The sequence below is a fragment of the Miscanthus floridulus genome, chromosome 14 (genome assembly GCF_019320115.1).
Source record: "Miscanthus floridulus cultivar M001 chromosome 14, ASM1932011v1, whole genome shotgun sequence".
In the NCBI taxonomy this organism is placed as follows: domain Eukaryota; kingdom Viridiplantae; phylum Streptophyta; class Magnoliopsida; order Poales; family Poaceae; genus Miscanthus; species Miscanthus floridulus.
In genome coordinates, this window is record NC_089593.1 from 74,628,307 (window position 1) to 74,651,867 (window position 23,561).

At 41.4% G+C, this 23,561-nt stretch overlaps 2 long non-coding RNA genes and 1 pseudogene across 2 annotated transcripts; all 3 read left to right on the top strand.

Moving 5' to 3' along the window:
- Positions 1–64: 64 nt before the first annotated feature.
- LOC136503757 (probable LRR receptor-like serine/threonine-protein kinase MEE39) lies at positions 65–15,622 on the top strand (annotated as a pseudogene).
- Positions 1,710–5,035, top strand: LOC136504532 (uncharacterized). Its single transcript, XR_010770896.1, has 4 exons — positions 1,710–1,786; positions 4,341–4,367; positions 4,514–4,822; positions 4,931–5,035. It is a non-coding gene; the product is annotated as an uncharacterized lncRNA (long non-coding RNA).
- LOC136504533 (uncharacterized) lies at positions 9,343–10,657 on the top strand. Its single transcript, XR_010770897.1, has 3 exons — positions 9,343–9,469; positions 10,187–10,309; positions 10,482–10,657. It is a non-coding gene; the product is annotated as an uncharacterized lncRNA (long non-coding RNA).
- Positions 15,623–23,561: the final 7,939 nt, after the last annotated feature.

The window sequence follows — 23,561 nt, forward strand, 5'->3', positions numbered from 1 at the left end:
GCGGTGGAGGGATATTTAAAGCTTTGCGATCTCCTCAGAGGTATTGCAAATTGCAACATTGGAGATGGATCCTGAAGTCAAACTCAACCCAAAGTAATTTATTTGTAATCAAAGTTTAAAATGTTTGACTTAACAACCTCAAAACAACTTGCTTTAGGGAAAAAGGGGGGGGGGGGGGGGGGGGGGGGGTTTATATTGTAGGACAAAATTGAAATGCCACAAATACTTATAACTTGGGACAAAAGGAGTTCAGCGAGTCATCTTGGACTTTGTGCATAAGGTTAAAATAGCCTACATCATAAGGAGTTCCTGGACCACCACCACTCCACCAGCGCCATCTCGGCCAGGTTTCATCAGCATCGACTGCGGCGTGGCCGCCAACCGGACGTACCTGGACGGGTCCTCGGGCGGCCTGCGCTACGTCTCCGACGCGGCGTTCACGGACGCCGGGCTCAACCCGCCGTACAACCGCCCGGACCTGGCCGAGGGCTACCGCACCGTGCGCTACTTCCCCCGCGGCGCCGCCGGGGCCGGCGCCCGCAGCTGCTACACTCTCCGCCCCGTCGTGCCGGGCGGCCGATACCTGCTCAGGGCCTCCTTCTGCTACGGCAACTACGACAGGCTCAACAGGCTCCCCGTCTTCGACCTCCACATTGGCGTCAACCGCTGGGCCACCGTCAACGTCACCGCCGCCGGCGACAGGTACATCCTCGAGGCGGTCGCCCAGTCGCCGGCCGACTTCTTGCAGGTATCTTAATCTTTGCGCGCGTATGTACGTGTCGTATTTCTCCTCCGATTGTTCAGTTCAGACACACACGTCCGATTGTTCAGTTTTGTAATGCCTTGGAAGTTGGAACAAGTCCCCATCATACCACAGCAACAAATTATTGCAACTACTATCTTTACATCGATCTTCCTAATCCAAAATTTCCTTCATTTTTAGCCATGAAAACTACTTCAAAAGTCACCAATCTCCACAGACCACAGGGACCCAGTAGAAAGAAAATACTACTACAATTAACTGATGATCGATTCATCAGAATTGACATTTGCATGTTTCGTATCTTAAAAAGTAAAACATGTTTATGTCCAGATGTGCATGGTTAATACCGGGCTGGGCACACCGTTCATCTCTTCGCTTATCCTACGACCGCTCGGGCCGGCCATGTACCCAGAGGCCACGGCCAACCAGTCGCTGATCCTGCTCAGTCTTCACCGCCCATCAACCAGATACGTTTTCAACCGGTTCCAGTTCTCGCCGACCGCTTCACAACTGTTCAGGTGAGTGACAAGACCTGAAAATGCCTGATATGAGTAGACACTCTCCTACTAGTTGCTCTCCTGCAAAAAAGCTTCAATTGGAAATGAACTTCTATTAATCAGTTTCTACATATATTAATTATGCACTTTTCCTATCCTACAGTCGCCTGAATTCTGGGCTCCCTCTCAGGCGACGTTCCAGTCCGTTGGATGACTTCCAGATTCGTGCGCTCTGTTTGCTTGTTTATTGGGTCCGGGTACTGGAGACCGCACCACCACCGAACGGAGGGGAGGGGGCGATTCATCTGGCGCCTTCTACCCCGTGGAGGCGCGTCGGAGTCTCTCCCTCGCTGATTTGGAGGTTCCTTCGCGGCCGCCCCGAGCTCCGTCGTCGGGCTCTAGCGCCGCCGTGTCCGGCTGCGGGGTCTGGTCCCCGCAGCTGGGGGCGTGGGGGCCGGTGGTGAAACAGTCCGCGTCCTCTGTGCTCTCCACGTCTGCCCGCTTCGTCGCCGGCGCCATTGTGTTCGTACGCCTCATCTTCCCTAGCTTTTGCTTGCTAGTAGCTTGCGTGTGTGGTTTTCTCGGCTACTCTGAGGTACTTGTGAGGGGATCGGGCTTGTGGGTTTGGCTTGTTTCTCCTCTGTGGCTCTGTGTTTTAGAGCCCAGATCTACTGCCCAAAATGGATGGAGGTGTTGCTTCACCTATTAACTGGCAACATTTCTACTGTCTGATTTTGCTATGTAGTTGTTTGATTGATTGTTCTAGGATTTGATTTGAGCTCTCCTCTGTGGGCTAACTCTGTTTACTTTGTACTTGCATGAATGAACTCTGCATAAATTGTTGTGATTAAGGTTACATGGTTTGGTTTGTCAACCTCTAATGAGTATTGCAGCTACTGATATATCACAGTAGGGTCTAGGTCTTGTAAAAACATTGTCCTATTCATTCATGTACTCTTAGTAGGGTCTGTTTGTAAATTCCGTAGTTGGCGTTTTGCTTCTGTCTTCCTCCAATCAGGAATCTCCCAATTTGATTGGTGTTAAGTCTTGCAATAGTTGAAGGGAAGATTCTAGGTAGTGTTTCAGCTTTTGCTTGTATATCTCTTTCACTTCATCTGATATCTACTATGATCAAACAAGTGGAGAAAAATTGAAAATTTTTAATCTCGGTACTCTGGACTTCATGTGGTTAAACATGAAACTCCTCGTTCTTTCAGACTAGTTTCGGTACTGTCAGATTAGAACAGATGCTAGAATGGAAGGAGCTCACTTCACAATATTGCATCGTGTTTCTGTGAGGCAATACTATCATACTGTGACTCTGTGAGACTCACTTCACAAAATTGCATCATATTGCTTATTGATGGTGTCAAGGGCGTTGGTGCTCAAGGTAGCTGGTCCTCGACTACGAAGCTCATAGCTTGGGTTGATAATGGCGTGGGGTTTATCCCCTGGACGCCCTATGTTGAAGGGGATGAGATTAAGATGAAGGGGGATGAGATTAAGAGAGAACAGGGAGATTAGGAATAGGTTTGTTCATTGCTTACTTCATTCAACTGAGACCTGGATACATATAGGAGTCGACTGGATCCTTGGTTCTAATTCCTGCATTAACTCTATCCTCTCAACTACTTAATTGCTGAGACAACCAGCCACCTAAACCACCTCGGGCTCCTGCTGGCCTGTGCCCTCGGGGACAGCCCTGGCTGCATCTCGTGCTCTGGGCCTGCAGTTATACTGCTGCCCCACATGACAGATGGATTGTGTTGGTTTGGTTTCAACAGGTGGACCAGCAGGGTGGGTTGAGTTGAGTGGTCAGCCTTTCATAGAAATAGAACGCTTTGGTGTGGGTGCAGTATGGATTTGGGACAATTAGCATGTTTATGCTTGCGATCTCACATGTTTCAATTTAACATCTCTTTATAGTTTTTTTCTATTCTTATTTTTCTACTGAAATTATTCCTGGATAGCAAAATAGAGATATCATTAATCTTGTGCTAGTACAACAAGTAGCTGAAACATTAGTTGGAGCAGGTCCATCCATTCAGTGGTTGATGTATTGCATTGTGCCCATTCGAGTTACAGCCTTGCAGGTACAAAAATTGCAGCAGTATCTTAAACTCATGCTGGTAAAATAAAACATGAAAGTGATGCAAGCTGTTCTTGACAGTAGCTCAGTTTCTTTATAGAAAATTTTCCATGTTAGCTTTATTTGTTGAGTTTATAGTGCAGTTTTTATGATTCCTTACTTAAAACGACATTTTTTCATACTGTAGTTGTTTGTTTGATTGATTGTTCTAGGGTTCTCTGTAGATCTGGTTTTGCTTGCCGCTTCATGTTAGTTGGAATTAAGGGTTTCAGCATGGCATGCATGCCAAATCTGGTGCATTCAGGTGATTTCCAATCAGATTAATTTTGCCAAATCTTAGTTTTGCCGAACAAGGACATTTCCGATCATGTGCATGTGCGTGTTGACCCCACTGAATGACAATGATTTCTTCATGCCATCCAAAAGAAAACAAATACACTACCTATGAAATTAGTTTGGCCTTGACGATCTGGTGCATGACATTAAATTAACTTGCGGGCTAGTTGCCTAGTTCTATATATTTATAAGTGCTTTCTGTCGTGCCTACCAAAGATAATTTGGCTCCTACCATGACCAAGAGTGACCTATTTTTAGATAATAGAGGTAATCGCTGACCTCTGTGCCAGCTGAGAATGCACAAAGTCATTAATTGTATTGCTCTCTGTGTGGTTGCTGTTGTACAACTCAGTGGTCTGTTTATCATAGGATCTGATGCCTATTGTAATTTCCTGATTCATATTATAAACTTTAGCCAATCAATGTCATAGTTACTAACACCAGCTGTTATCAGCTTGCAAGCGACTTGAGGTGTAGCCTTTTGGTCTTTGAAAGATTTTAACTAATTGTTGGCATAATTTTGCACATATAAACAGAATGGTTTCTTTGAAACTGTGGTTTGTGATATATATATTCTTTGTGAATTGCGTGAAGTGTTTTATTCATTGTTAAGAGAGACCAAAGTACCAAACTCATATTTAGGTTTCTGCTACAGGTTGGATAGCAATGAAGAAAACAAAAGGTGGGGTACTCATGGTACTTGATTGACAGCCTCCTTTCAGTAACTATTCAATCTTTCAGTACCAAAGGGAGTTAGTTGCTTTGTTTGCGTCCAAGTCATTAGCTCTTTTGGTAACACAGTTGACATGCTAATTGCATTTTGGATAGGAAATTTTGAAAAGTCCTGTCACCATTGTAATGAATGAAGAAGCCACAGCAAGGAAGGTTCCCTGCTGGCTTGATCCTCAGAGGCCTGAATCACAGCTTCCCGTTGACACTAAAAAATTTAACAAAAGGTGGCCCAGTAAAGTTGATCATATATGTACTATTAATTCCTTAATTATTACACCAATTTGTGTTATTTTGCTCTTTGTTGCAGGTTTTTGTGGTACCACGAGTGGGCAAGTGAGACTGCTTTATCATTACAAACATTGCAGCAATCAAATGGTAGTATCATTGGAGTTCCTACTGCCTAAGGTTTGTATCTCCTCACCCCCAATGCACAAAAAAGAAAAGAGAAACCGATTCCATTTTTCTTTTCCGTCCAGTGTTTTTGTTACAAACTTACAATTTTTTTTTGTGTAGAATTTGCAGATATTGTACACAATGTGAAGCACCTGCAGAATGAAATTGAGCTCAATGACAGATTGCAGTAATTTTGGATCTCTTGAGATAATCTGTGGGGTAGCTAATTTTGCTAGTACAGTTTAGCATGGGAAAAAGAATCAGAAGAGAACAGCTGTATCCAATCTGTTCAAAACTCTTGAGGAATGTGGACTATCAAAGCAGAGGCCATTGGGTCATGAGGTACTATGAAAGCACAAGAATGTTCTGTGAAAAATTAACGAAGATCTAGGTTTACAAGAGGTTAGTTCTTAGTTAATTTTAGTATCTAGTGCTATAGATCAGCATATATCAATTTTGTATTTATGCTTTGAGCAACCTACAGGTTAACAAGTCCGCGTCTCATCTGTTGATTGTGTTGTCTGAACAACAGCATCTTGCTTATAATCTATTTGATCAGCTAAACCAATTCCGGCATGCTATTTTTTTATTATGTTCTGGAGGTACTTCTCGACTTATGCCTTTTTCCTTTTTCCTTTTAGGGCTTCAAAATCAATTTGCAAAACTCACTAGTTATCCGTTATAGGAAAGAGTAAATCCTATCATCAAGCCAAAATGTGTCAGGAATTTTAATTGGATGCAAATAGCATTAGGAAATTTTACTTCAGAGCATAAATATGCCAAATATTTTCTCCTATAAACTACAGTACTGCTCCTTGACATAGCACTTGGTATACCACTGAACTATGTGATCCTAATTTTCTACTACATAGTTGTTGAAGTGCTCTGCAAACAAATTAAACATTTTGTTACATAATTGCAATCAACAATAATGTAAATTGCAAGTATCGGACACCGCAATTGTAGTTCTGAGCATATGCAATATGGTGGTGTTGAACCATTTTCCTCCTCGATGTCTTTTTTCTACTAGTTGATCTAAATGGCCTGGATAAATACATAAACATCAACAAAGGACATATGTATGCACCTTACGTAAAATTGAAATTTGAATACATGGACTGCCTCTTTCAATGATCTTTTCTTTGTGATAAAAAATATTACATAACTTAATTTAAGCATCCTACAGCTTGGTCCTTACATAATTTAATTATCCATCTTAAAAATTGTGCATCTGTCAGTTCTTGAAGTCCTTATGCACCTGCATAGGGACATATTGCCTCGGTTGGTCTCATGGGATGTTAGATGAGCATTAATCAACACCACATTTTTGTCCTTGTCGTTTCATAGAAAAAAGTTGTTTATTGTGATTTGTGCCAACACATTTCAGATATTTGTGTTTGTGTTTCTATATAAGAAATTGTAGTCTGTTAATTGTGATCTGTGCTAGCACACAACACATTTTTGTCCTGTCCTTTCATAGAAAAAAAATGTTTTTTGTGATCAGGTTTCGTGACTCCATGCATGCATCTCCTCAGTTCCTCCTCTTTTTTCATGGCTGAAAAGAGAATAATCTCGTCGGTGCCAGCAGAAGGTGGTGCTCTGGATCCCCACCATTACCAACGATAGGACGAAGCAGAAGGCCATGGAGGCCATCATGGACATCTACGGTAAGCAACTAATCCAAACTAATAACCATGTTGTTCCTTACTTGCTTATTTGTTTTGTCAGTTTAATTAATTTGGATGGAAAAAAAGAGCTATAAAATATGATATGATGGATCTCTGCAGCTGAAACTAGATAGATATGTACTCTAGGATCTGGATGCTTGCTTTAATTTCAGCTTTTCTGTTATTATTATTCAGAAACATACTTGGTTTTACGGCCAACTTCTGGTAGCTGAATTATTCTTGTGATCATATCATATATATATGAAAGCTAGCACGGTCAGGTCAGATTGTTAGGTCAGTGGCCGAAATAGAATCGGATTGTGATGCCTGATTATAGTTCAGAGTTGTCTTTGTGCATAGGTGCATGACACCGCCTTGTTTTGTTTACACAGTTTGTTGCAGTATATGGGTGCATTTGGCACAGCTCCAGTGCTGTAGCTAGAGCCCTCGGCCGAAGCCACTTTTCATTGCTTTGTTTCTGTACTAAAAAATGACTCTACCTCCGTGCTTAGATGGTTAGAAGCCCTCCTTGTGAGGGCTCAGCACAAACCTAATTGCTGTCTATAGAATCGGATTTGTCTTTATGCTAACATAGTCCAGAGTTTTGTGGTGAACTGATCAGTCTCCCTAACAGTAAAATTTCAAATGGTGGTGAAAATGGCACAGTTAGCATACTTCCAGTCTAGTTCAATTGAGAGGAAGATGGCACTGATTATGGTGGTGAAAACTAAGAGTGCAATGTGAAGCTAAACTCTTAATATTATCTCTGTAACAGTTTAACTATATTAGCACGCTCTATTTGGTGGCGTTGTCATGGTTCCTTTTATCCAAGTATCATGTACGGGATAGGTAACAAAAATATAGAGTATTCCTTAGAGATACTGTTAATTATGATTTGTGGCAACACACCTCTTTTTTGTCCTTATCCTTTCATAGAAAAAAATTGTTTCTTGTGATTTGTGCTAACATGCCTTTTCATCTGTTTATTGTGATTTGTGCCTGCCCACACCAAGTTTTTGTCCTTGTCCTTTCATAGAAAAAAATTGTCTCTTGTGATTTATGCTAACTCACATTTTCCTTTGTTTATCGTGGTTTGTGCTTGCCCAAGCCAAGTTTTTGCCCTTGTCCTTTCATAGTAAAAAATTATCTCTTGTGATTTGTGCTATCACTTTATGAACTTTGTTAATTCTGATTTGTGCCAATACACATCTTATTTTTGTCCTTGTCCTCACACATCAATATAATACAAACCCCAGAAGCACCATTTTCCACCTGTAGCTTGTTTTATTAGGTGGTTTTCTGTCAATGACACTGCTACAGAAGCACTTATGGCTTATGCCAGTTGTACTTTAGTGATACCAAAGAATAATTTCTGATCGGACAACTTAAAGATTCAGTAAACCAAACAATTTAAAGATTCAGTTACATAATTGCAGTTTGCTATAATGTAGATTGCAAGTATCAGGAACTGCAATTTTAGTTCTAAGCATATGCAATATGCTATTGTTGAACCGTTTGCCTCGTTGTTACTAAATTGTTACTTGTGATTTGTGCTAGAGCTAGTTTGTCATTTTATATTTGTCATGATTTTGTGGTTATGTCCTAGTTTGTCATCTATCTTTGTTAATACTGATAAACAAGTCATCCTTGCTGGCTTTACCAGTGTTGTGCATGTCTACTTCATTTCCTAGTAGTAGTAGGTGCTGATGATCAATGTAGCTTTGGTTTCACTGCCTCACTAGGTTCTCAGGACCACACTGCATCTTTCCTATGAACCCTATTTGCATTAGAAAACTGACAGTAAGTGAAAGGTATATATTTGTCTTCCTTGATTTTTTAGGTTAACACCAGCGGATAGTTTAATGGTCTGGCTGAGATGGTGGGTCGAGTTGATTTTAACAAGACAGTTGAATACTTGCAGCAGGACAAGTGGACTGGTTGGTTTCCTGTCAAGTGGCACATTATGAAGGACATTTCTAACAGCTTGTTGAAGCACATCATTCTTGAGTATAATGAAAACAAACCAGTTACTAACAGTAGACACACACAGGAGGTGAGTTAAGTTGCTTTCAGTTTTTCTCTTGTTTTGTCAGTTTCTCCACTGATTGTTGATGGTTTCACATTATAGTAGAAATTCTTGATATGCATGAATCAGGAAGTCAGTACTCTCTTAAGATAAATAGAAAATTACTATGTCTAACTCTTTTAATGTTGCGGTAGCTAAGTTTTCCCATACTTTTTCATGGTGTCTCCAGGTTATCTGTCTAACTCTTTTAATTGTTATCTGTGATTTGTGCCAACACATTTCATTTCTGTTTATTGTGGTTTGTGATTTGTGCCTGCACAGACATTGTCCTTGTCTTTCCATAGAAAAAAAATTGTTATTTGTGATTTGTGCCAACACATTTCATTTCTGTTTATTGTGATTTGTGCTAGCGCGGACAACATTTTTTGTCCTTGCCCTTCCATAGAAAAAATTGTTATTTGTGATTTGTGCCAACATATTTTATTTCTGTTTATTGTGATTTGTTCCTGATGCCGTAGTGAATTCATCATGCAGGCAGCGTCTTGAGGCAGTTCTGCTAGTTCTGCTATGACTAGTAAAAGAAGGTGAGGAACAGCTGCAATAATGTGGTGGTTTGGTTGTTTTTGTTTTGGTTCACAATTTTGTTGTTCTGAATCACTCAGTCTGCTAAACATGCAGGCAGTGTCTTGAGGCACAAAGTGCAGTTCACCTGGAGTAACCAAGAGGATAATGCCGAGGTATGTATGTCCAGCCCTGAATTTCGTGAACTTGCTGTTGTTTTTGTTACTCCAAACCAGCTATGTAAATTCATCACTCTTTTTTCCATCTCAGGAGACGCCATTTCAGATGCTTGGTACGAGGTGTTGTCCGTGCTGTATTTGATGGCCATGGTCTGCTTGCCGCAGGCCAACACCCTGCTTCTCCCCAGGTCATACAGCGATGGCTATGCCCCAAGAGTTTCTGAAGGTACTACAACTGTTAAAAGTAAATCCAAAGTGTTGTCGTCTTGGTGACTGCTGTTCCAAGTTTCCTTCATTTAAATTACGCCATTGAAATATGCTAATGATTTGTCGTGCATTGAAGTACTTCTGTCTATACTCTATAGTGCTCATTTGCTGATAAGGTGACATATTTCCAATGTGTGATGTGATGTAGTTACCTGTAATGTAGGCATCAGTTGCTTCAAATTACCAGAGTAGCTGTTGTGGTAATGCCTGCCTAAGTACTTGAAGCAGGGTTTAAAGTAGATTACAGTCTGTTTGCGTCTTCTGATTGTGAGGCTAACATTTGCTGTCCAGAAAGTATCCAAATTATTTTCAACTGTTTGTTGTCCTAAATTTCCCTACTAAATTTGGCCGCTAACATAGTATCTCCCATTGTTTGCTGGTGGGGAAGCTAGTATGCTTCAGAGGCTAATAAATAACTTCATTATTTATAATTAGGATTTGGTTGTTTAGGATTTCATGGTTTTTGAGTTGCATTTGGCGTGTGTGCGGTCGCTTTTTCGCTGCCGCGGTAGACGACTAGTGACCGGGTGATGGTTGGAGCGAGGTTGAGAACGGCTGCGTTGTTGCTGCTGCTGCTGCCGTGTGTGGTTTGAACTCTAGCTGCAAGCAGTGTAGTGATTTACTTGCTCGTGTGATCGTGCGATAGTTGACAACCATTTTTTCTATTTATTTTCAGTCCAAAGACAAAGTGAAATTTGTTTCCGGTGCTGATTTGCAAGTTTCAGAGCAAAAAACAATTCCCTATCATTCAAAAGGAAACCTATTGGTTGAAACTGCAGCTCCTGCTTTGGTCGTACTGGTTAGTATTTATTTCTAGATTGCACATTTATTAGTAGACAATTGCACATTTGAGTTACTGCAATTATGGTATTTAACATAGGCAATATCCATTCTTGTCACCTATAAGTTTCAATTTTGTTTACCATTTTCCATTTGACGGTGTTGAAGATTCGTCCCTTTTGTTCCTGCAGTGGTTGAGGAAGAGCTGGCTCTGATAGGTGCAGGTGTGACGGAAAAGAGAGTTGTAGTGTAGACTTAAGATGCAAAGGAGGTTGGAAGGCTACCACAGATCAAACTAGTGTAGTAGTATGAGTTCAGAAGTAGAGGAGAAGGACTTGCTATGGTGCCTGTGCAGTCTTAGAAGGAGGTTTAGTCAGCGATGCATGTAGAGTAGAATAGAAATTGTACTCTGTTAATTTTGATTTGTAGTAGAGTTTTTTTTCTGCAGCGGCAGAGTTGTTATTTTGTCAGTAAGCTTGTAAGTGTGTTCCAATAGTTCAATTCTGGCCTAAACGAGCACCAATTCAGTTAGCGGGTCTCAGATCGTGCACCCGTTAAGGTTTGGCGGGCCCGGTAACACCTGATATGCCTAACGGGTTTATTTTCGCGCACCCGTTATGAGTGGCTGCGTACAGAAACAACTACAACAGAATGTGATCGTTGGATGCAGATTTGAAGGCTGGGATATGTCGCCTGAAAAGTTGGTAGATTTCAGGCACCTGAAATATAGCGTCTCCCTTAATTATGTCTGATCAATTTAGATTCCTGAAAACCCTAGGTACCCCATTGATCCATATGATCGCCTCTGGCAAAGATATGGAGATGTTCCAGCGTGGACCAACATAACAACCTCAGCCACGGTTGACGTCTCGAACATCAGCAGCTTCGACAAGCCATCAGTGATCCTGCAGTGCAGCCACTCCACTGAACGGGACTCGGGATTGACATCGCATGGAGCTCAGATGCCACCTTGAACCAGGACAACTCAACTTACCTTTTGTTGCTCTACTTTGCCGAGTTACAGAGATTGCCAAGCAATGCATTGAGGCAGTTTGACATCCTTGTTGACGGTGCTACATGGAACGGCAGCCAGCAGTACACCCCAAAGTACCTTTCTGCAGGGGTTGTGAAAAGGATGGTGCAGGGACCAGGCCAACACACGGTCTCTCTTGTTGCCACAAGAGGGGCCACGCTCCCGCCAATCCTGAATGCATTTGAGATATACACAGTACAACCAGCGAATGAGATCGCGACGAATGATGCAGATGGTATATGCTAACACTCACTTTGGTCAAAATGCTGTTAATCTGTATTTTGTTGTGTTCTGTTTGATCATTTGTTGAATATTTCAATGTCAATTAGAATGTACCAGCTCAGTTTTGAATGATCTGGAGTCACAAAGCACAAGTTCCGACTTACCTTCCTCTTTTTTTTTTTTTTTTTTTTTTGCCCACATGGACAGCTAAGGCAATGATAACAATTCGCACGACATATGCACTGAAGAGAAATTGGATGGGTGATCCTTGTGCACCAAAAGCATTTGCTTGGGATGGCTTGAACTGCACTTTTCCATCATCTGGTCCTGCACAAATAACAGCTCTGTAAGTAGTACATTACAAGCATTCTGCCACACAGAATGGGTAATAAACATACATATATGCTAAATGACAGTAAAGAATGTTGACCTTCTATTTTTCACAAATGTGCCTGAGCACAAATTTCATTAAGAGGAAAGGGAATATGAGACCACACATACACACCAAACGAGCACAATGCTTGGATGGCACAAGTACAAACCTACTTCCTTCGTCAAAAAAGAGAGTGCACATTAAGATCTGGTCAAAGTCAAAGTATTTTAAATTTGACTATTTATAGAAAATAAATAGTATCAACAAACATGGTTCCCAATAGGTATACTACTACAAAAAATATTCTATGATGAATTGGCACCTATTTGATATCATATATTAGTTTTTTTTTTTTTTGTAAAAATTGGGTTAAAATGAGGATGGTTTGACTTAGCACTGTAGCAGATGGAGGGGGTACAAAGTTTTACTAAAAAACAACATTGATCGACCTACTCCTAGCGCTAAACTATGCATCACAACCTAGCAAACAACGACCAGAAGCATCCATAGCCAGCCTGCACCCGACATTGCGCCTCCTTTTTGATCTTCAGTGCCCAAGCTCCCGGCAAGACGGAGCCACCACCGTTGAAGACACATGTTCTGCTCCCCAGACCAAAGCACCAACACAACCAAAGAATCGAACCCTTTAGGGCTGTCTCTACAAAATTGATTTCTTGCACTGGGCCACCAAGCCGCCAGGGTGCTCAGAGAAAGTGGCACTAGATTTTGCAAGCCGATCAACAGAAGTACCAGAAACCACACTTCCCTGCTGTAAGGACAACCCAGGAGAAGGTGGCTGACAGTTTTTTTTTTTTGAGCGAAAATACAGCAGGGGAGACCCACCACTGCCTGATCGCAGAAGGCACAGGAGTTACTATCCTGGAAATTATGTACAGTTTCCATACCCTGGTATTAACCTGTTGCTGGAATTGTTCCAGACACTTGTCATCAAGTGGGTTGACCGGTGCAGTTGCCTCTTCTTTTGGAGATCTAAAATCCCTCCAATACTTGTAAGTGTCCAAATTCATCATAAAAAATGTTGTGCTTTGTACATTAAGAATCTTATTATAACTCCTTGAAGTTTTCACCTCAGTTTATAATGTTTAGCTACTATTTTTCATATGGAAACTTGAATTAGCACAGCATTTACCTTTTACTCAAAGGTCTTCATGTGTATGTCAGTATTTTCATAAAATCTATATGTTTTTCAGGGATCTGTCAAATAATAGCCTATCTGGTCCAGTGCCAAATTTTCTAGCGCAAATGCCATCACTGACATTCATGTAAGTATTTATGGTTACCTAAAATCACTTCATTATGAATATATGCATCAAATATATTCAACATGCACTGGTTTCTGCAGTGATTTGTCAATCAACAAACTCAGTGGATTGGTACCTGCAGTTCTACAAGAAAAGCGTCAAAATGGATCTCTTGTGTTAAGGTTTCCCCATCATGTAGACAACTTATATTTCAAGAGCTGACTTTTAATTCGAAGAGATTCTTTGAGTTCAATAGCGCAACATTTCATAGATGACCAGTCAACAATAAATTAAAATAAATAACTTAATTGTAACTGCTTGTATTAAACAAGTATGTTGGTACATTTTCTTCTCTAAATTTAACTAATTCAGATGGTGTTCCTCCAATGCCAGGATCGGTAACAACATAAACCTATGTGATAATGATGCTTCTATCTGTCAGCCAGAGAACAAGAAAAACAACAAAACAATTGTCATTGCAACAGTTGTTCCGGTAATAGCAATAGCAACTCTACTGTTTGTGGCAGGATTTATTATCCAACATAGAATGAGGGAAAAAAACAAGGTAACATTTTGTCAAGAAACCACTAACTAAAGCTTGTTTAATACGATGTGGTTCAACTCCAAATACATGGATGTGATCATGGGACTAAAGACTTAATATCCTCGGGACAGGGTTAAGGTATTTGAGAACAGACAGTTTACCTACAAGGAGCTGAAGCACATGACAGCTAACTTTAAAGAAGAAATAAGGCGAGGAGGATTTGGTGCTGTCTTCCTTGGCTATTTGGAGAATGGAAGCCCAGTCGCTATCAAGATGCGTTCAAAATCATTATCCCAAGGAGATAAACAGTTTTTAGCTGAGGTAGGTGCCTCAGTCATATTTTATTCTTCATGTGCATTTGAATACTGACGCAAATGTTCTTATATGTATCACAGGCTCAGTACTTGAGCAGAGTTCACCACAGAAACCTGGTTTCATTGATTGGATATTGCAAGGACAAGAAACATCTGGCCCTTGTCTATGAATATATGCATGGAGGAAGCCTAGAGGGCCGTCTAAGAGGTAAGTTAGCAATGCCCTCAAAATAATAGCATCACCATACTTGTGGCGCTGAATTACTTCAGTATACCCTTTACTTGACTACTGAGCTTTAGATTTCATTATTCAGTTTCTTAAATACATTTCCAGGACAATCTTAATAGATGATCTTCGAGTCTTAGGAATATTAGGCTGTGCTAGTTGCTTAGTTCACACACATTCAAGCGCTCTGTTACATTTATTTATCCACTATTAATGACATCACACTATCAATTACTATAGTCGTGGCAAAACAAATCAAGGGCCCTAGTTATTTGGCCAATGCAAACTTCAGAGATGTGTTTATGAAAAATTCTACTGACAAACCACATGCCATGTTTTTTTTTTACCTTTTGCACATACCTTGCTATAACCATTTGATGTGTTCATACATCACAGGAGAGGTTGCTGCAGCTACACCCCTAACTTGGCATCAGCGTCTCAAGATTGCTCTCGACTCTGCCCAAGGTTTGTAAGGCTTTGCACACATCTAAACTTAAAGAAATATTGTGACATAAGATACAACTGAACCAACATGCATAAACTAATTTGCTGCCTAGATACTAATTAAATCTGGCAACATCTCACACATTTTACCAAGTTTGGACAGCTTCTACAAATCCACCTTGCATAACCAATTGAAACCATAGTGGCTCCCAAATGTGGATGTAGGATTGGAGTACCTGCATAAATCATGCCAACCGCCACTTATCCATAGGGATGTGAAGACATGAAATATTCTGCTAACTGGTAATCTTAAGGCAAAGATAGCTGACTTTGGGCTCATGAAAGCATTTGCCGATGAGTTCAGGACCCATGTCACCACCCAACCAGCAGGCACCCTTGGATATCTTGACCCGGAATACTACAGTACATCCCAGTTAAGTGAAAAGAGTGATGTATACAGCTTTGGAGTTGTGCTACTAGAGCTCATTACAGGCCAGCCACCAGCAGTCCCCATCAGTGACACAGAGAGCATCCACATTGCACAGTGGGTGCGCCAAAAGCTGTCAGATGGTAGTATTGAGAGCATCACTGACCCGAGTATGGGTGGAGAATATGATGTCAACTCTGTCTGGAAGGTAGCAGAGTTTGCACTGCGATGCAAAGAAAAGCCGTCACGGACATGACCAGCAATGACTGATGTTGTGACGGAGCTGAAAGAATGTCTGGAGCTGGAGGTGTCTCGTGCAATGAGCTACTACAGCTCAGTCCCAAGCAGTGCAAGAAATCCGAGTGCAACAAGTATTGATTTGCATAGCGAAGATCAAGCAAGTGATCATCCAAAACAGTATGCTGAGCTTGAATTGGAACTAGTTGGTGTTGCATCTGAAACTCATGCATGTCCCACACCAAGATGAGACCGTCCATTCAACTTCGTATATTTTATTAAGGGCCTATGGTCCTCTTCTATATAAACCGTGGATGCGTTGTAAATTTTACGTCTTCTGTATTCTTTTCTCTGAAAGCATATTTTGTAATTTGAGATTACATGTGAACATTGTGACTTGTGAGATTAGTGTGAGAAATGGAAGATTCACTTTCTAAATGGATCTGAACAAGAAGAACAAACTGTATAGAAAAACTCATCAATAAACACTCAAGCTGAGGCATAACAGATTGGCACAGATAGGGAAATAAAAGCAAATACAGAATCAGCAACCAGCGGTCCTGCTTGCCGTGGCTTTCAGATATACCAGCGAATTTTAATGTGACCTTCCTTTAAGTTTATTAGCTGCTAAGCCAGGGACAAGAAGAAATACGAGTATCCTATGAAATCTGGGATAGAACAAACCAGTGGGGTAATATGAATAAAAAAAGTATTGTGAACCATGGTACACTACTGAAAGTATAGATTCCATTAAACGTTACGTTACCTGATGGAAACATGCAGTTTTGAGTTAGCAATTTATCAACTGATACCGTCCATACCTATATGTTCATAGGAGTAGAATATTTAGTGTACATTCATCTATAAGTGCAGATTAGGGCAATTGCAATGTCGGAAAAGACAGCTCACAACAAAATAATGCACGATAGACAAACTTTTTGATCAATTCTGTGAAAATAGATACCTAAAGAAGCGTCAACTGGGTAGACATTACAGCCCGTAGAGTAATTTCTAACGAATCTTAACCTTCCCCATCCAAGAGTTCAGACAACCTAAGAAAAAAACAATCACGAAAATACGCTACTGCCGAACTACCTAGTATACATGGTTTACACTAAAGAAATGTATCATTCTCATCCAAGAGTTCAGACAACCTGGATGAAAAAAAATCCCGGAAATACGCTACTGCCGAACTACCTAGATAATAGATATACATGGTTTACACTAAGAAATGCATCATTCTTCGTAGCAAAGGGTAGAACTAACCGGTGGAGGAGGAGGCCGGCAAACGGCGGCGCTAGTGCGGCACGAGCTCGGAGAACCGGCGGGTGGCGGCTGGACGGAGAGGCCCGAGGCCGCTGGCGCGGTGACGCCGCCGAGGAGTTTTTTTTTTTTTTAGAGCCGAGGAGCTGAACGCCTGAACCAGAGCAACCGCTTCCTGTCTTTACGATACAGGCCCAGCCCAGTTAGGAGAATTTCCGGCCCAAAATACTGTGCCCGCCACCTTTCTTTTTTATTCTTTGTTGAAATGTTTTTAAAAAAAAACTTTAATTCTTTTGAGACGACCACCTCAGTAGCTTCAGTTTTTTTTTTTTTTGAGAGAGGCTGTAGCTTCAGTTTTAGTATAACAGAAAAGAAAAATTGCACACAAAAAAAAGCATCTGCAGGGTGCCAGGCAGGTTTTCAAATATCCACCTGCATCTCAGTTTCAAGTTTTATGACTTTTCATATTTTGCCTTCCTTATGTCCTAACAATTGCAATTATTACTTTTTATAAGACCTATGTAGTATGTACACCATTAGGTTGGGCAGAAGCAGTGGCGGATCTAGAAACGGACTACGTCCCAGGCTAACTAATATAAAGTTAGAAATCTTACTAGCTGTAGATTATTACATATAACATAGTTTTAAAGAAGAAAAGTAATGATATTGGAGGGTGTTGGGCTGTCCTCGAGTTGGCGTGGGCTATTTGGACTGGCCGGCCTATTTATCATGTTTTTATAAAACTTGTTCCCACAGTTTTTGGGCCTTGCCCCGGCCTGCAGCCCGGGGCCCAAATCCGGCCCCGGGTAGAAGTACTCCATGAATGAATGAATAATTGTGCAAAAGATGGATTGGGTTATAATCATGTAGGGTAGTATATGGCACCCAAACTTGAGGTAACTAAAAAAACTGTATAGCATCTTATTAGAGACAAGACATATCGACTACAAAGGTTGGACAATGAGCATAGTGGGGCCTAGGGCGTTTAAATGAAAACACTTAGGACACCTTTGGAATGCAAGAGTTTCATAAGAATTATATAGAAATTTCACATGAATCAATCCATTTTCAGAAGAACGTAGGAACAGGGGAAATCCATGTTCCAAAGGAGCCTTAAAGGTCCATTTAGATCCTTTCAATTTGGAGGAACCGGAATCTACTTTATGTATAACACTATTTGCCTTGGAATTTGACACTCCAGAATTTTTCAAAATTTAGATATAGACCTCTTAAATTCATGTGGTGAGAGATAGAGATTACATTGATCCCTATGCTCTATTTCTTCTTTGTAACTTATAACCACGCTCTTCGCCTCGCGCTCACCTACAACAGCAGTGCAACACACAAGTATCTCTCCATTTGGCCAACAATAACATACAATTACGTTACGCTTGTGACTATGTTAACTTAATGGATATGTGCCTAAATTGCGACTATTCGAATGGATTTCAATTCCAAGAATTCAAAATGGGGCCTTCAAATTTTTGCATGTTAGATTATAAGAAAAGTAGAGGGTTATTTGGAAACCCCTAGCTTGCAAGTGGGGTAGGCGTTTTCAATTTTTTCCCTTAAACCCCGGGAGACTTTGAAATACAAATATGCAAGATCTTTAACTAATATTTTTTGTGAATTACACGGTACAAAAGCAGACACTCACAACACACGCACACTCACCCTATGAACGCACGCAAACCCTATCCTATGAGCATCTTCGAAGACTGGACCGGCAAATCTTCGAGATTGACGAAATCACCACAGGCGCCTCACTGTTAATGTCGACGGGAACGTCACGTACCACTGAAAACACAACGTTGTTAAATCATGAAAAAATCGCTCCCATGGAGAGTTGAATCCAGGACCTGAGGTGCTACTGAGAATCTATAAGGACCATGACGCCTAATGAAAGTGCATTTGCCCCCTATGTGGGTTTTGGTGTATTGATGACATCCAAATTAGGGACTGATGTGATCTTAATGAGATATGTTGCAGCTATTAGTCCCATGAAAGATTCAAAGAGTTGATAAAAATGAAATGGTATCCCTCAATTCTTGAAGTTGTAAAGGCGGACGAATTAAAAACGATCTCCAAAGGTTTTAATTTTGTTTTTGAGTTTAGGATCCGCCGCACTATAAAGAGGGATGCAAGTTTAGTTGGTCTGAGGAAGATAGAGTGCTCAAGCATTTAAATAAAATCAATAGTGTGTCACTCTAGCACTTCACGAGCACATAGAATATTTTTCTGTGACTTTCGGTGTCGGAAGTCCCGACGTAAGTCGGAACTCCCGACAGTCGGAAGTCCCGACCTAAGCCAGGAGTCCCGGCACCTGTGCTTCTGACTGCTCGCTGTCTGTGCACGTCGGAAGTCCCGACGTTCGCCGGGAGTTTCGACCGTCGGAAGTCCCGACGTCCGCCGGGAGTTCCGACACTGACCTGACTCAAGCCGGGAGTCCCGGCCTCAGCAGTGCTGGCTGTTTGTTTAACTGTGCACGTCGGAAGTCCCGACGATCGTCGGGAGTTCCGACCGTCGGAAGTCCCGACGTTTGCCGGGAGTTCCGACACTGTCTTTCACCCGTGGACTTCTGACTCGTTGTGAACAGTGTTTTCTGTTGTAGTCGGAACTCCCGGGATCTGCGTCGGGACTTCCGACGTAGATCTGAACGGTTGGATTTTCACTCGGAGTATAAATACTCCTCTCTTCACTTCTAACCGTTACGGACTCATTTCACAGTTGACTCACTTCGTGCTGAACAGCTCCCAAGCAACTAAAGCACTCCTCTCCTTCCCCCTTTGCTCCAATCTTCGATTCCCTTAGTTTTTGAGTAAAAGGAGAGTGGATTAAGTGAGAGCATCACTTTGGAAAGCTTGAGCACTTGATTTCTTCGTCAAGCCGGTTGATTTTGCGTCTATTACTCTTGGGGCTTTGCCCCTAGCCGGCTAGGCGTTGCTCTAGAGCTTCCATCTTGTGGAAGAGCCTTGGGAAGTTTGTATCACCCTTCGATTTCTTAGTGGAAAGCTCAAGTGACCTTTGTGGTCGCTTTGAGAGAGGCAAGGAGGTGGAAAAGACTCCGACCTTAGTGGTCACCTCAACAACGAGGACGTAGGAGCTCCTTTGTGGGGTTGCCGAACCTCGGGATAAATCCTTGTGTCCCGCGTGCTTGTTGTTGTTGTGATTGCTTGAGATTACTTGTTTGTGTTTGTCTCCTTGTCTCCAAAATCTCCATTTTAGGGTTTGGACTCGATCTACGGTTTGGAGGCTTTACGGCGTCAAGGGAGTGACCCAACATCTTCACCAAACCACTAGGAAGTGAGGTTGTAAGTTTATTTATCCGCAAAGTTAAATTTGGCACTGCTTTTGTAGTTCACGTAGGCGTCGGAACTGCTGACGTTTGCGCCGGAACTTCTGACAACGTCGGGAGTTCCGACCCAAACGTCGGGACTTCCGACAGTGGCTGACAGATTTGAACTTAGCATTTGCAGTAAATTTTTAGATACGCCTATTCACCCCCCCTCTAGGCATTGTTAGATCCTTTCAATTGGTATCAGAGAGAGGTCTTCTCTTTGCGTTTCACCACGTGAGAAGAAACAATGTCGGAGACCGACAAGATGCAAGCCGTTGCCGTCGAAATGGCCAAGAAGATAGCTGAAGAGTTGATGAGTACTCAAGTCAAGCTCTTTCAAGATGAAATGAAAAAGATGCAAGATGAGATGAGCAAGTTGAAGGAAGAATTAAGCAAGAAGGTTGATGATGCAATAAGTGGCAAGAATGATATTAGTGACAAGAATGAAGCAAACAAAGATGCCGCTAGTGATATTGGAGCCGGTGAGCATGCTCATGGAAAAGGTATATATTCACACATGAGTTTTGACTATGGACAAATCATGAAAAATTCAACACTCCATACTCCGTCCGTCAATATTGGCAAGCCACCTCACTTTGATGGAACAAGATACACCGATTGGTCTTACAAGATGAAGATGCATCTAATAGCCGCAAGACTTTGGGAAGTTGTGGATGTTGGTGTGATGATTCCTACCGATGAAGATAGAGAGATAACTCCGGAAGAAGTGCACAACCTTCATCAAAATGCACAAGCCGTAGCATTGCTTGTGTCAAGCTTAGCTCCGAATGAGTTTAGAAAAGTAAATGGAATGGAAAGTGCAAAGCAAATTTGGGATACTTTGAAAGTATCATTTGAAGGAGATATAAGTGTGAGGAAAGGCAACATAGAGTTACTTCATGGTGAATTGGAAAGATTTGTATTCTTGCAAAATGAAACAACACAATCCATGTTTGATAGGCTCATGGCATTGGTCAACCGCATAAGAGCTCTTGGTAGCAACGAATGGGATGACAACAAAGTTGCTAGAAAGATGTTGAGAACCTATAGAGCCAAGAACAACATGCTAGCGTCGGTGATCATGGAAAGGCCCGGTTATGATGAGATGACACCTCAAGAAGTTCTTTCAAAGCTCAAGCATCATGAGTGTCTAGATGAAGATGCAATCAATGCTCACAATCAAAATCCTAATGCAATGGGATTCAACAAGAGTGTCGCCCTTAAAGCAACTCAACAACATGAAGGTCAAGTTTCAAGTCAAGAAAAGAAGAAGAAAGTGAAGGATGATTCCTCAAGTGGAGAAGAAGATTCCGATGCGGAGGTTGCATTTGTGATTAGAAATCTTAGAAAGTTTATGAAGAAGAAAAGCAATCGCAAGACCTATGGTGATGGTAAGAGAAGGTTCAAAAAGAGATTTTGCTATGGATGTGGTCAAGTTGGTCACTTCATAGCCTTGTCCTAATGAGAAAAAGAAGCACAAGCATGACAAGGATGAAGATAAGAAGAACAAAAGCAAGAAGAGAGGTGAAGCTCATATTGGGGAAGAATGGGAGTCAAGTGATAGTAACTCAAGTGATGATGAGAAGAAGAAGAAGGGAGCCGCAAACATCGCCATCCACCACTCTTCTTCACCGACCATGATCCTCCCCGACTCAACTTCACCACCAAAGCTCTTCGCCAACCTATCTTCACCACCGAGGCTCTTCTCCAACCTCATCGACAACGACTACTACACTCCAACTTGTCTCATGGCAAAAGGGGAGAAGGTACATACTACACCCGTTTCCTCTAGTGATGAGTATGATAGTTGTGATGATAACATAGAAGAAATTGAAGCAACCATGATAAAGAAATTTGGTAAAAAGGCATTCACTAAAATAAAAATGCTAATGAAGAAATTAGAGAAGAGGGATAGATGCTTAGAGTTGCAAGGAGATATAATTACTCAAGAGAGAGAGAAAAACCTTGCACTTGAAGCATCTATCGCTGAGGAAAAGATGAAGGTTGAGAAGTTAACCGTTGAATTGTCTTTAGCCAATGACTCAATTGGGAAATTGACTAAGGAACATTCCTCGGTTAATGATCAAATAGCTAGCCTTAAGAATGAAAAGAGTATAGCTCAAGAAAGCCTCACAAGCTTGAAAGAAAAATATCAAAGTCTTGAGCTAAACTATAGTACTCTTTGGGCTAGCACTTCAACTTCTCCTAAGGCAACCGAAGTCTCTAATGTCTCCACTAGTGATGGTTGTAAAAGATGCTATAAAATTGATGTAAATGCATATGCAACTAACCTTGTTGAGTTAGAGAAGAAAAACAAGGAGATTCATAGGTTGGAGATGATATTGAAGAATGGGTGTAAGTGTCAAGAGCAATCTAACAAGACTATATACAAGTCATCAAGGCACCCATCAATCAAGGAAGGCATTGGCTACAATAGGTATGATGGAAAGGCAAATGGAAGGAATATAATAAATGGTGTGCCTTGTGTGAAGTTCAACAAGGGCGTTGCTCTTGATGAGCTTATATGCAAGGCCAACAACAAGGTATACATTCCAAAGATTCAACCTACAAATACCAAGACAATCAAGACAAAGCAATCCTATGTCCTCAAGCCACAAGCACCACTTCCACGGTGCTATGCTAGTGACTATATGTGTTGTTGGGGCAAGGATGGCAAGATTGTGGTTAAGTATGTTGGTGCCCAAAAGAGAAAGGAAATTATGAGAAGTGTTTGGGTGCCCAAGTTTTATGTGACTAACCCCTTAGGACCCAAATCTTTTTGGGTACCTAAAACAAAAGCATAATTTGTTTTTGTAGGAATATTCCTCCGGTGGAACAAGTTGGGTGTTGGATAGTGGATGCACCAATCATATGACCGGAGAGAAGGACATATTCACATCATTTCAACCAAGTCATGATCAAAGTGGAAATATTGTGTTTGGTGACAATGGAAAAGGTGAAGTACTCGGTTTGGGTAAAATTGCAATATCAAATGATAATTCCATTTCCAATGTCTTACTTGTGAATTCGTTGAGATACAATTTGTTGTCCGTTTCACAACTTTGTGAGATGGGTTACAATTGTCTTTTTACGGATAAGGGTGTGGAAGTCTATAGAAGGGAGGATTCCTCTATTGCATTTACGGGTCATTTAAAGGGGAAACTCTATCTAGTTGATTTCACATCAAATAGAGTAAATCCCGAGACTTGTTTAATGGCAAAATCTAGCATGGGTTGGTTATGGCATCGCCGACTTGCCCATGTTGGGATGAGGAACTTGGCCAAACTTCAAAAAGGCAAACACATCCTTGGACTAACAAATGTTTCTTTTGAGAAAGATAGGATTTGTAGCGCATGCCAAGCGGGAAAACAAGTTGGAGCTAAACATCCCGCCAAGAATGTTGTGACAACCGAAAGGCCATTGGAATTGCTTCACATGGACATATTTGGACCCGTCGCTTATATAAGCATTGGTGGTAACAAATATGGTTTTGTAATTGTTGATGATTATTCTCGTTTCACTTGGGTATTCTTTTTGCGTGAAAAGAGTGAAGTCCAAGGAATCTTCAAGAAGTTTGCTAAAAGAGCCC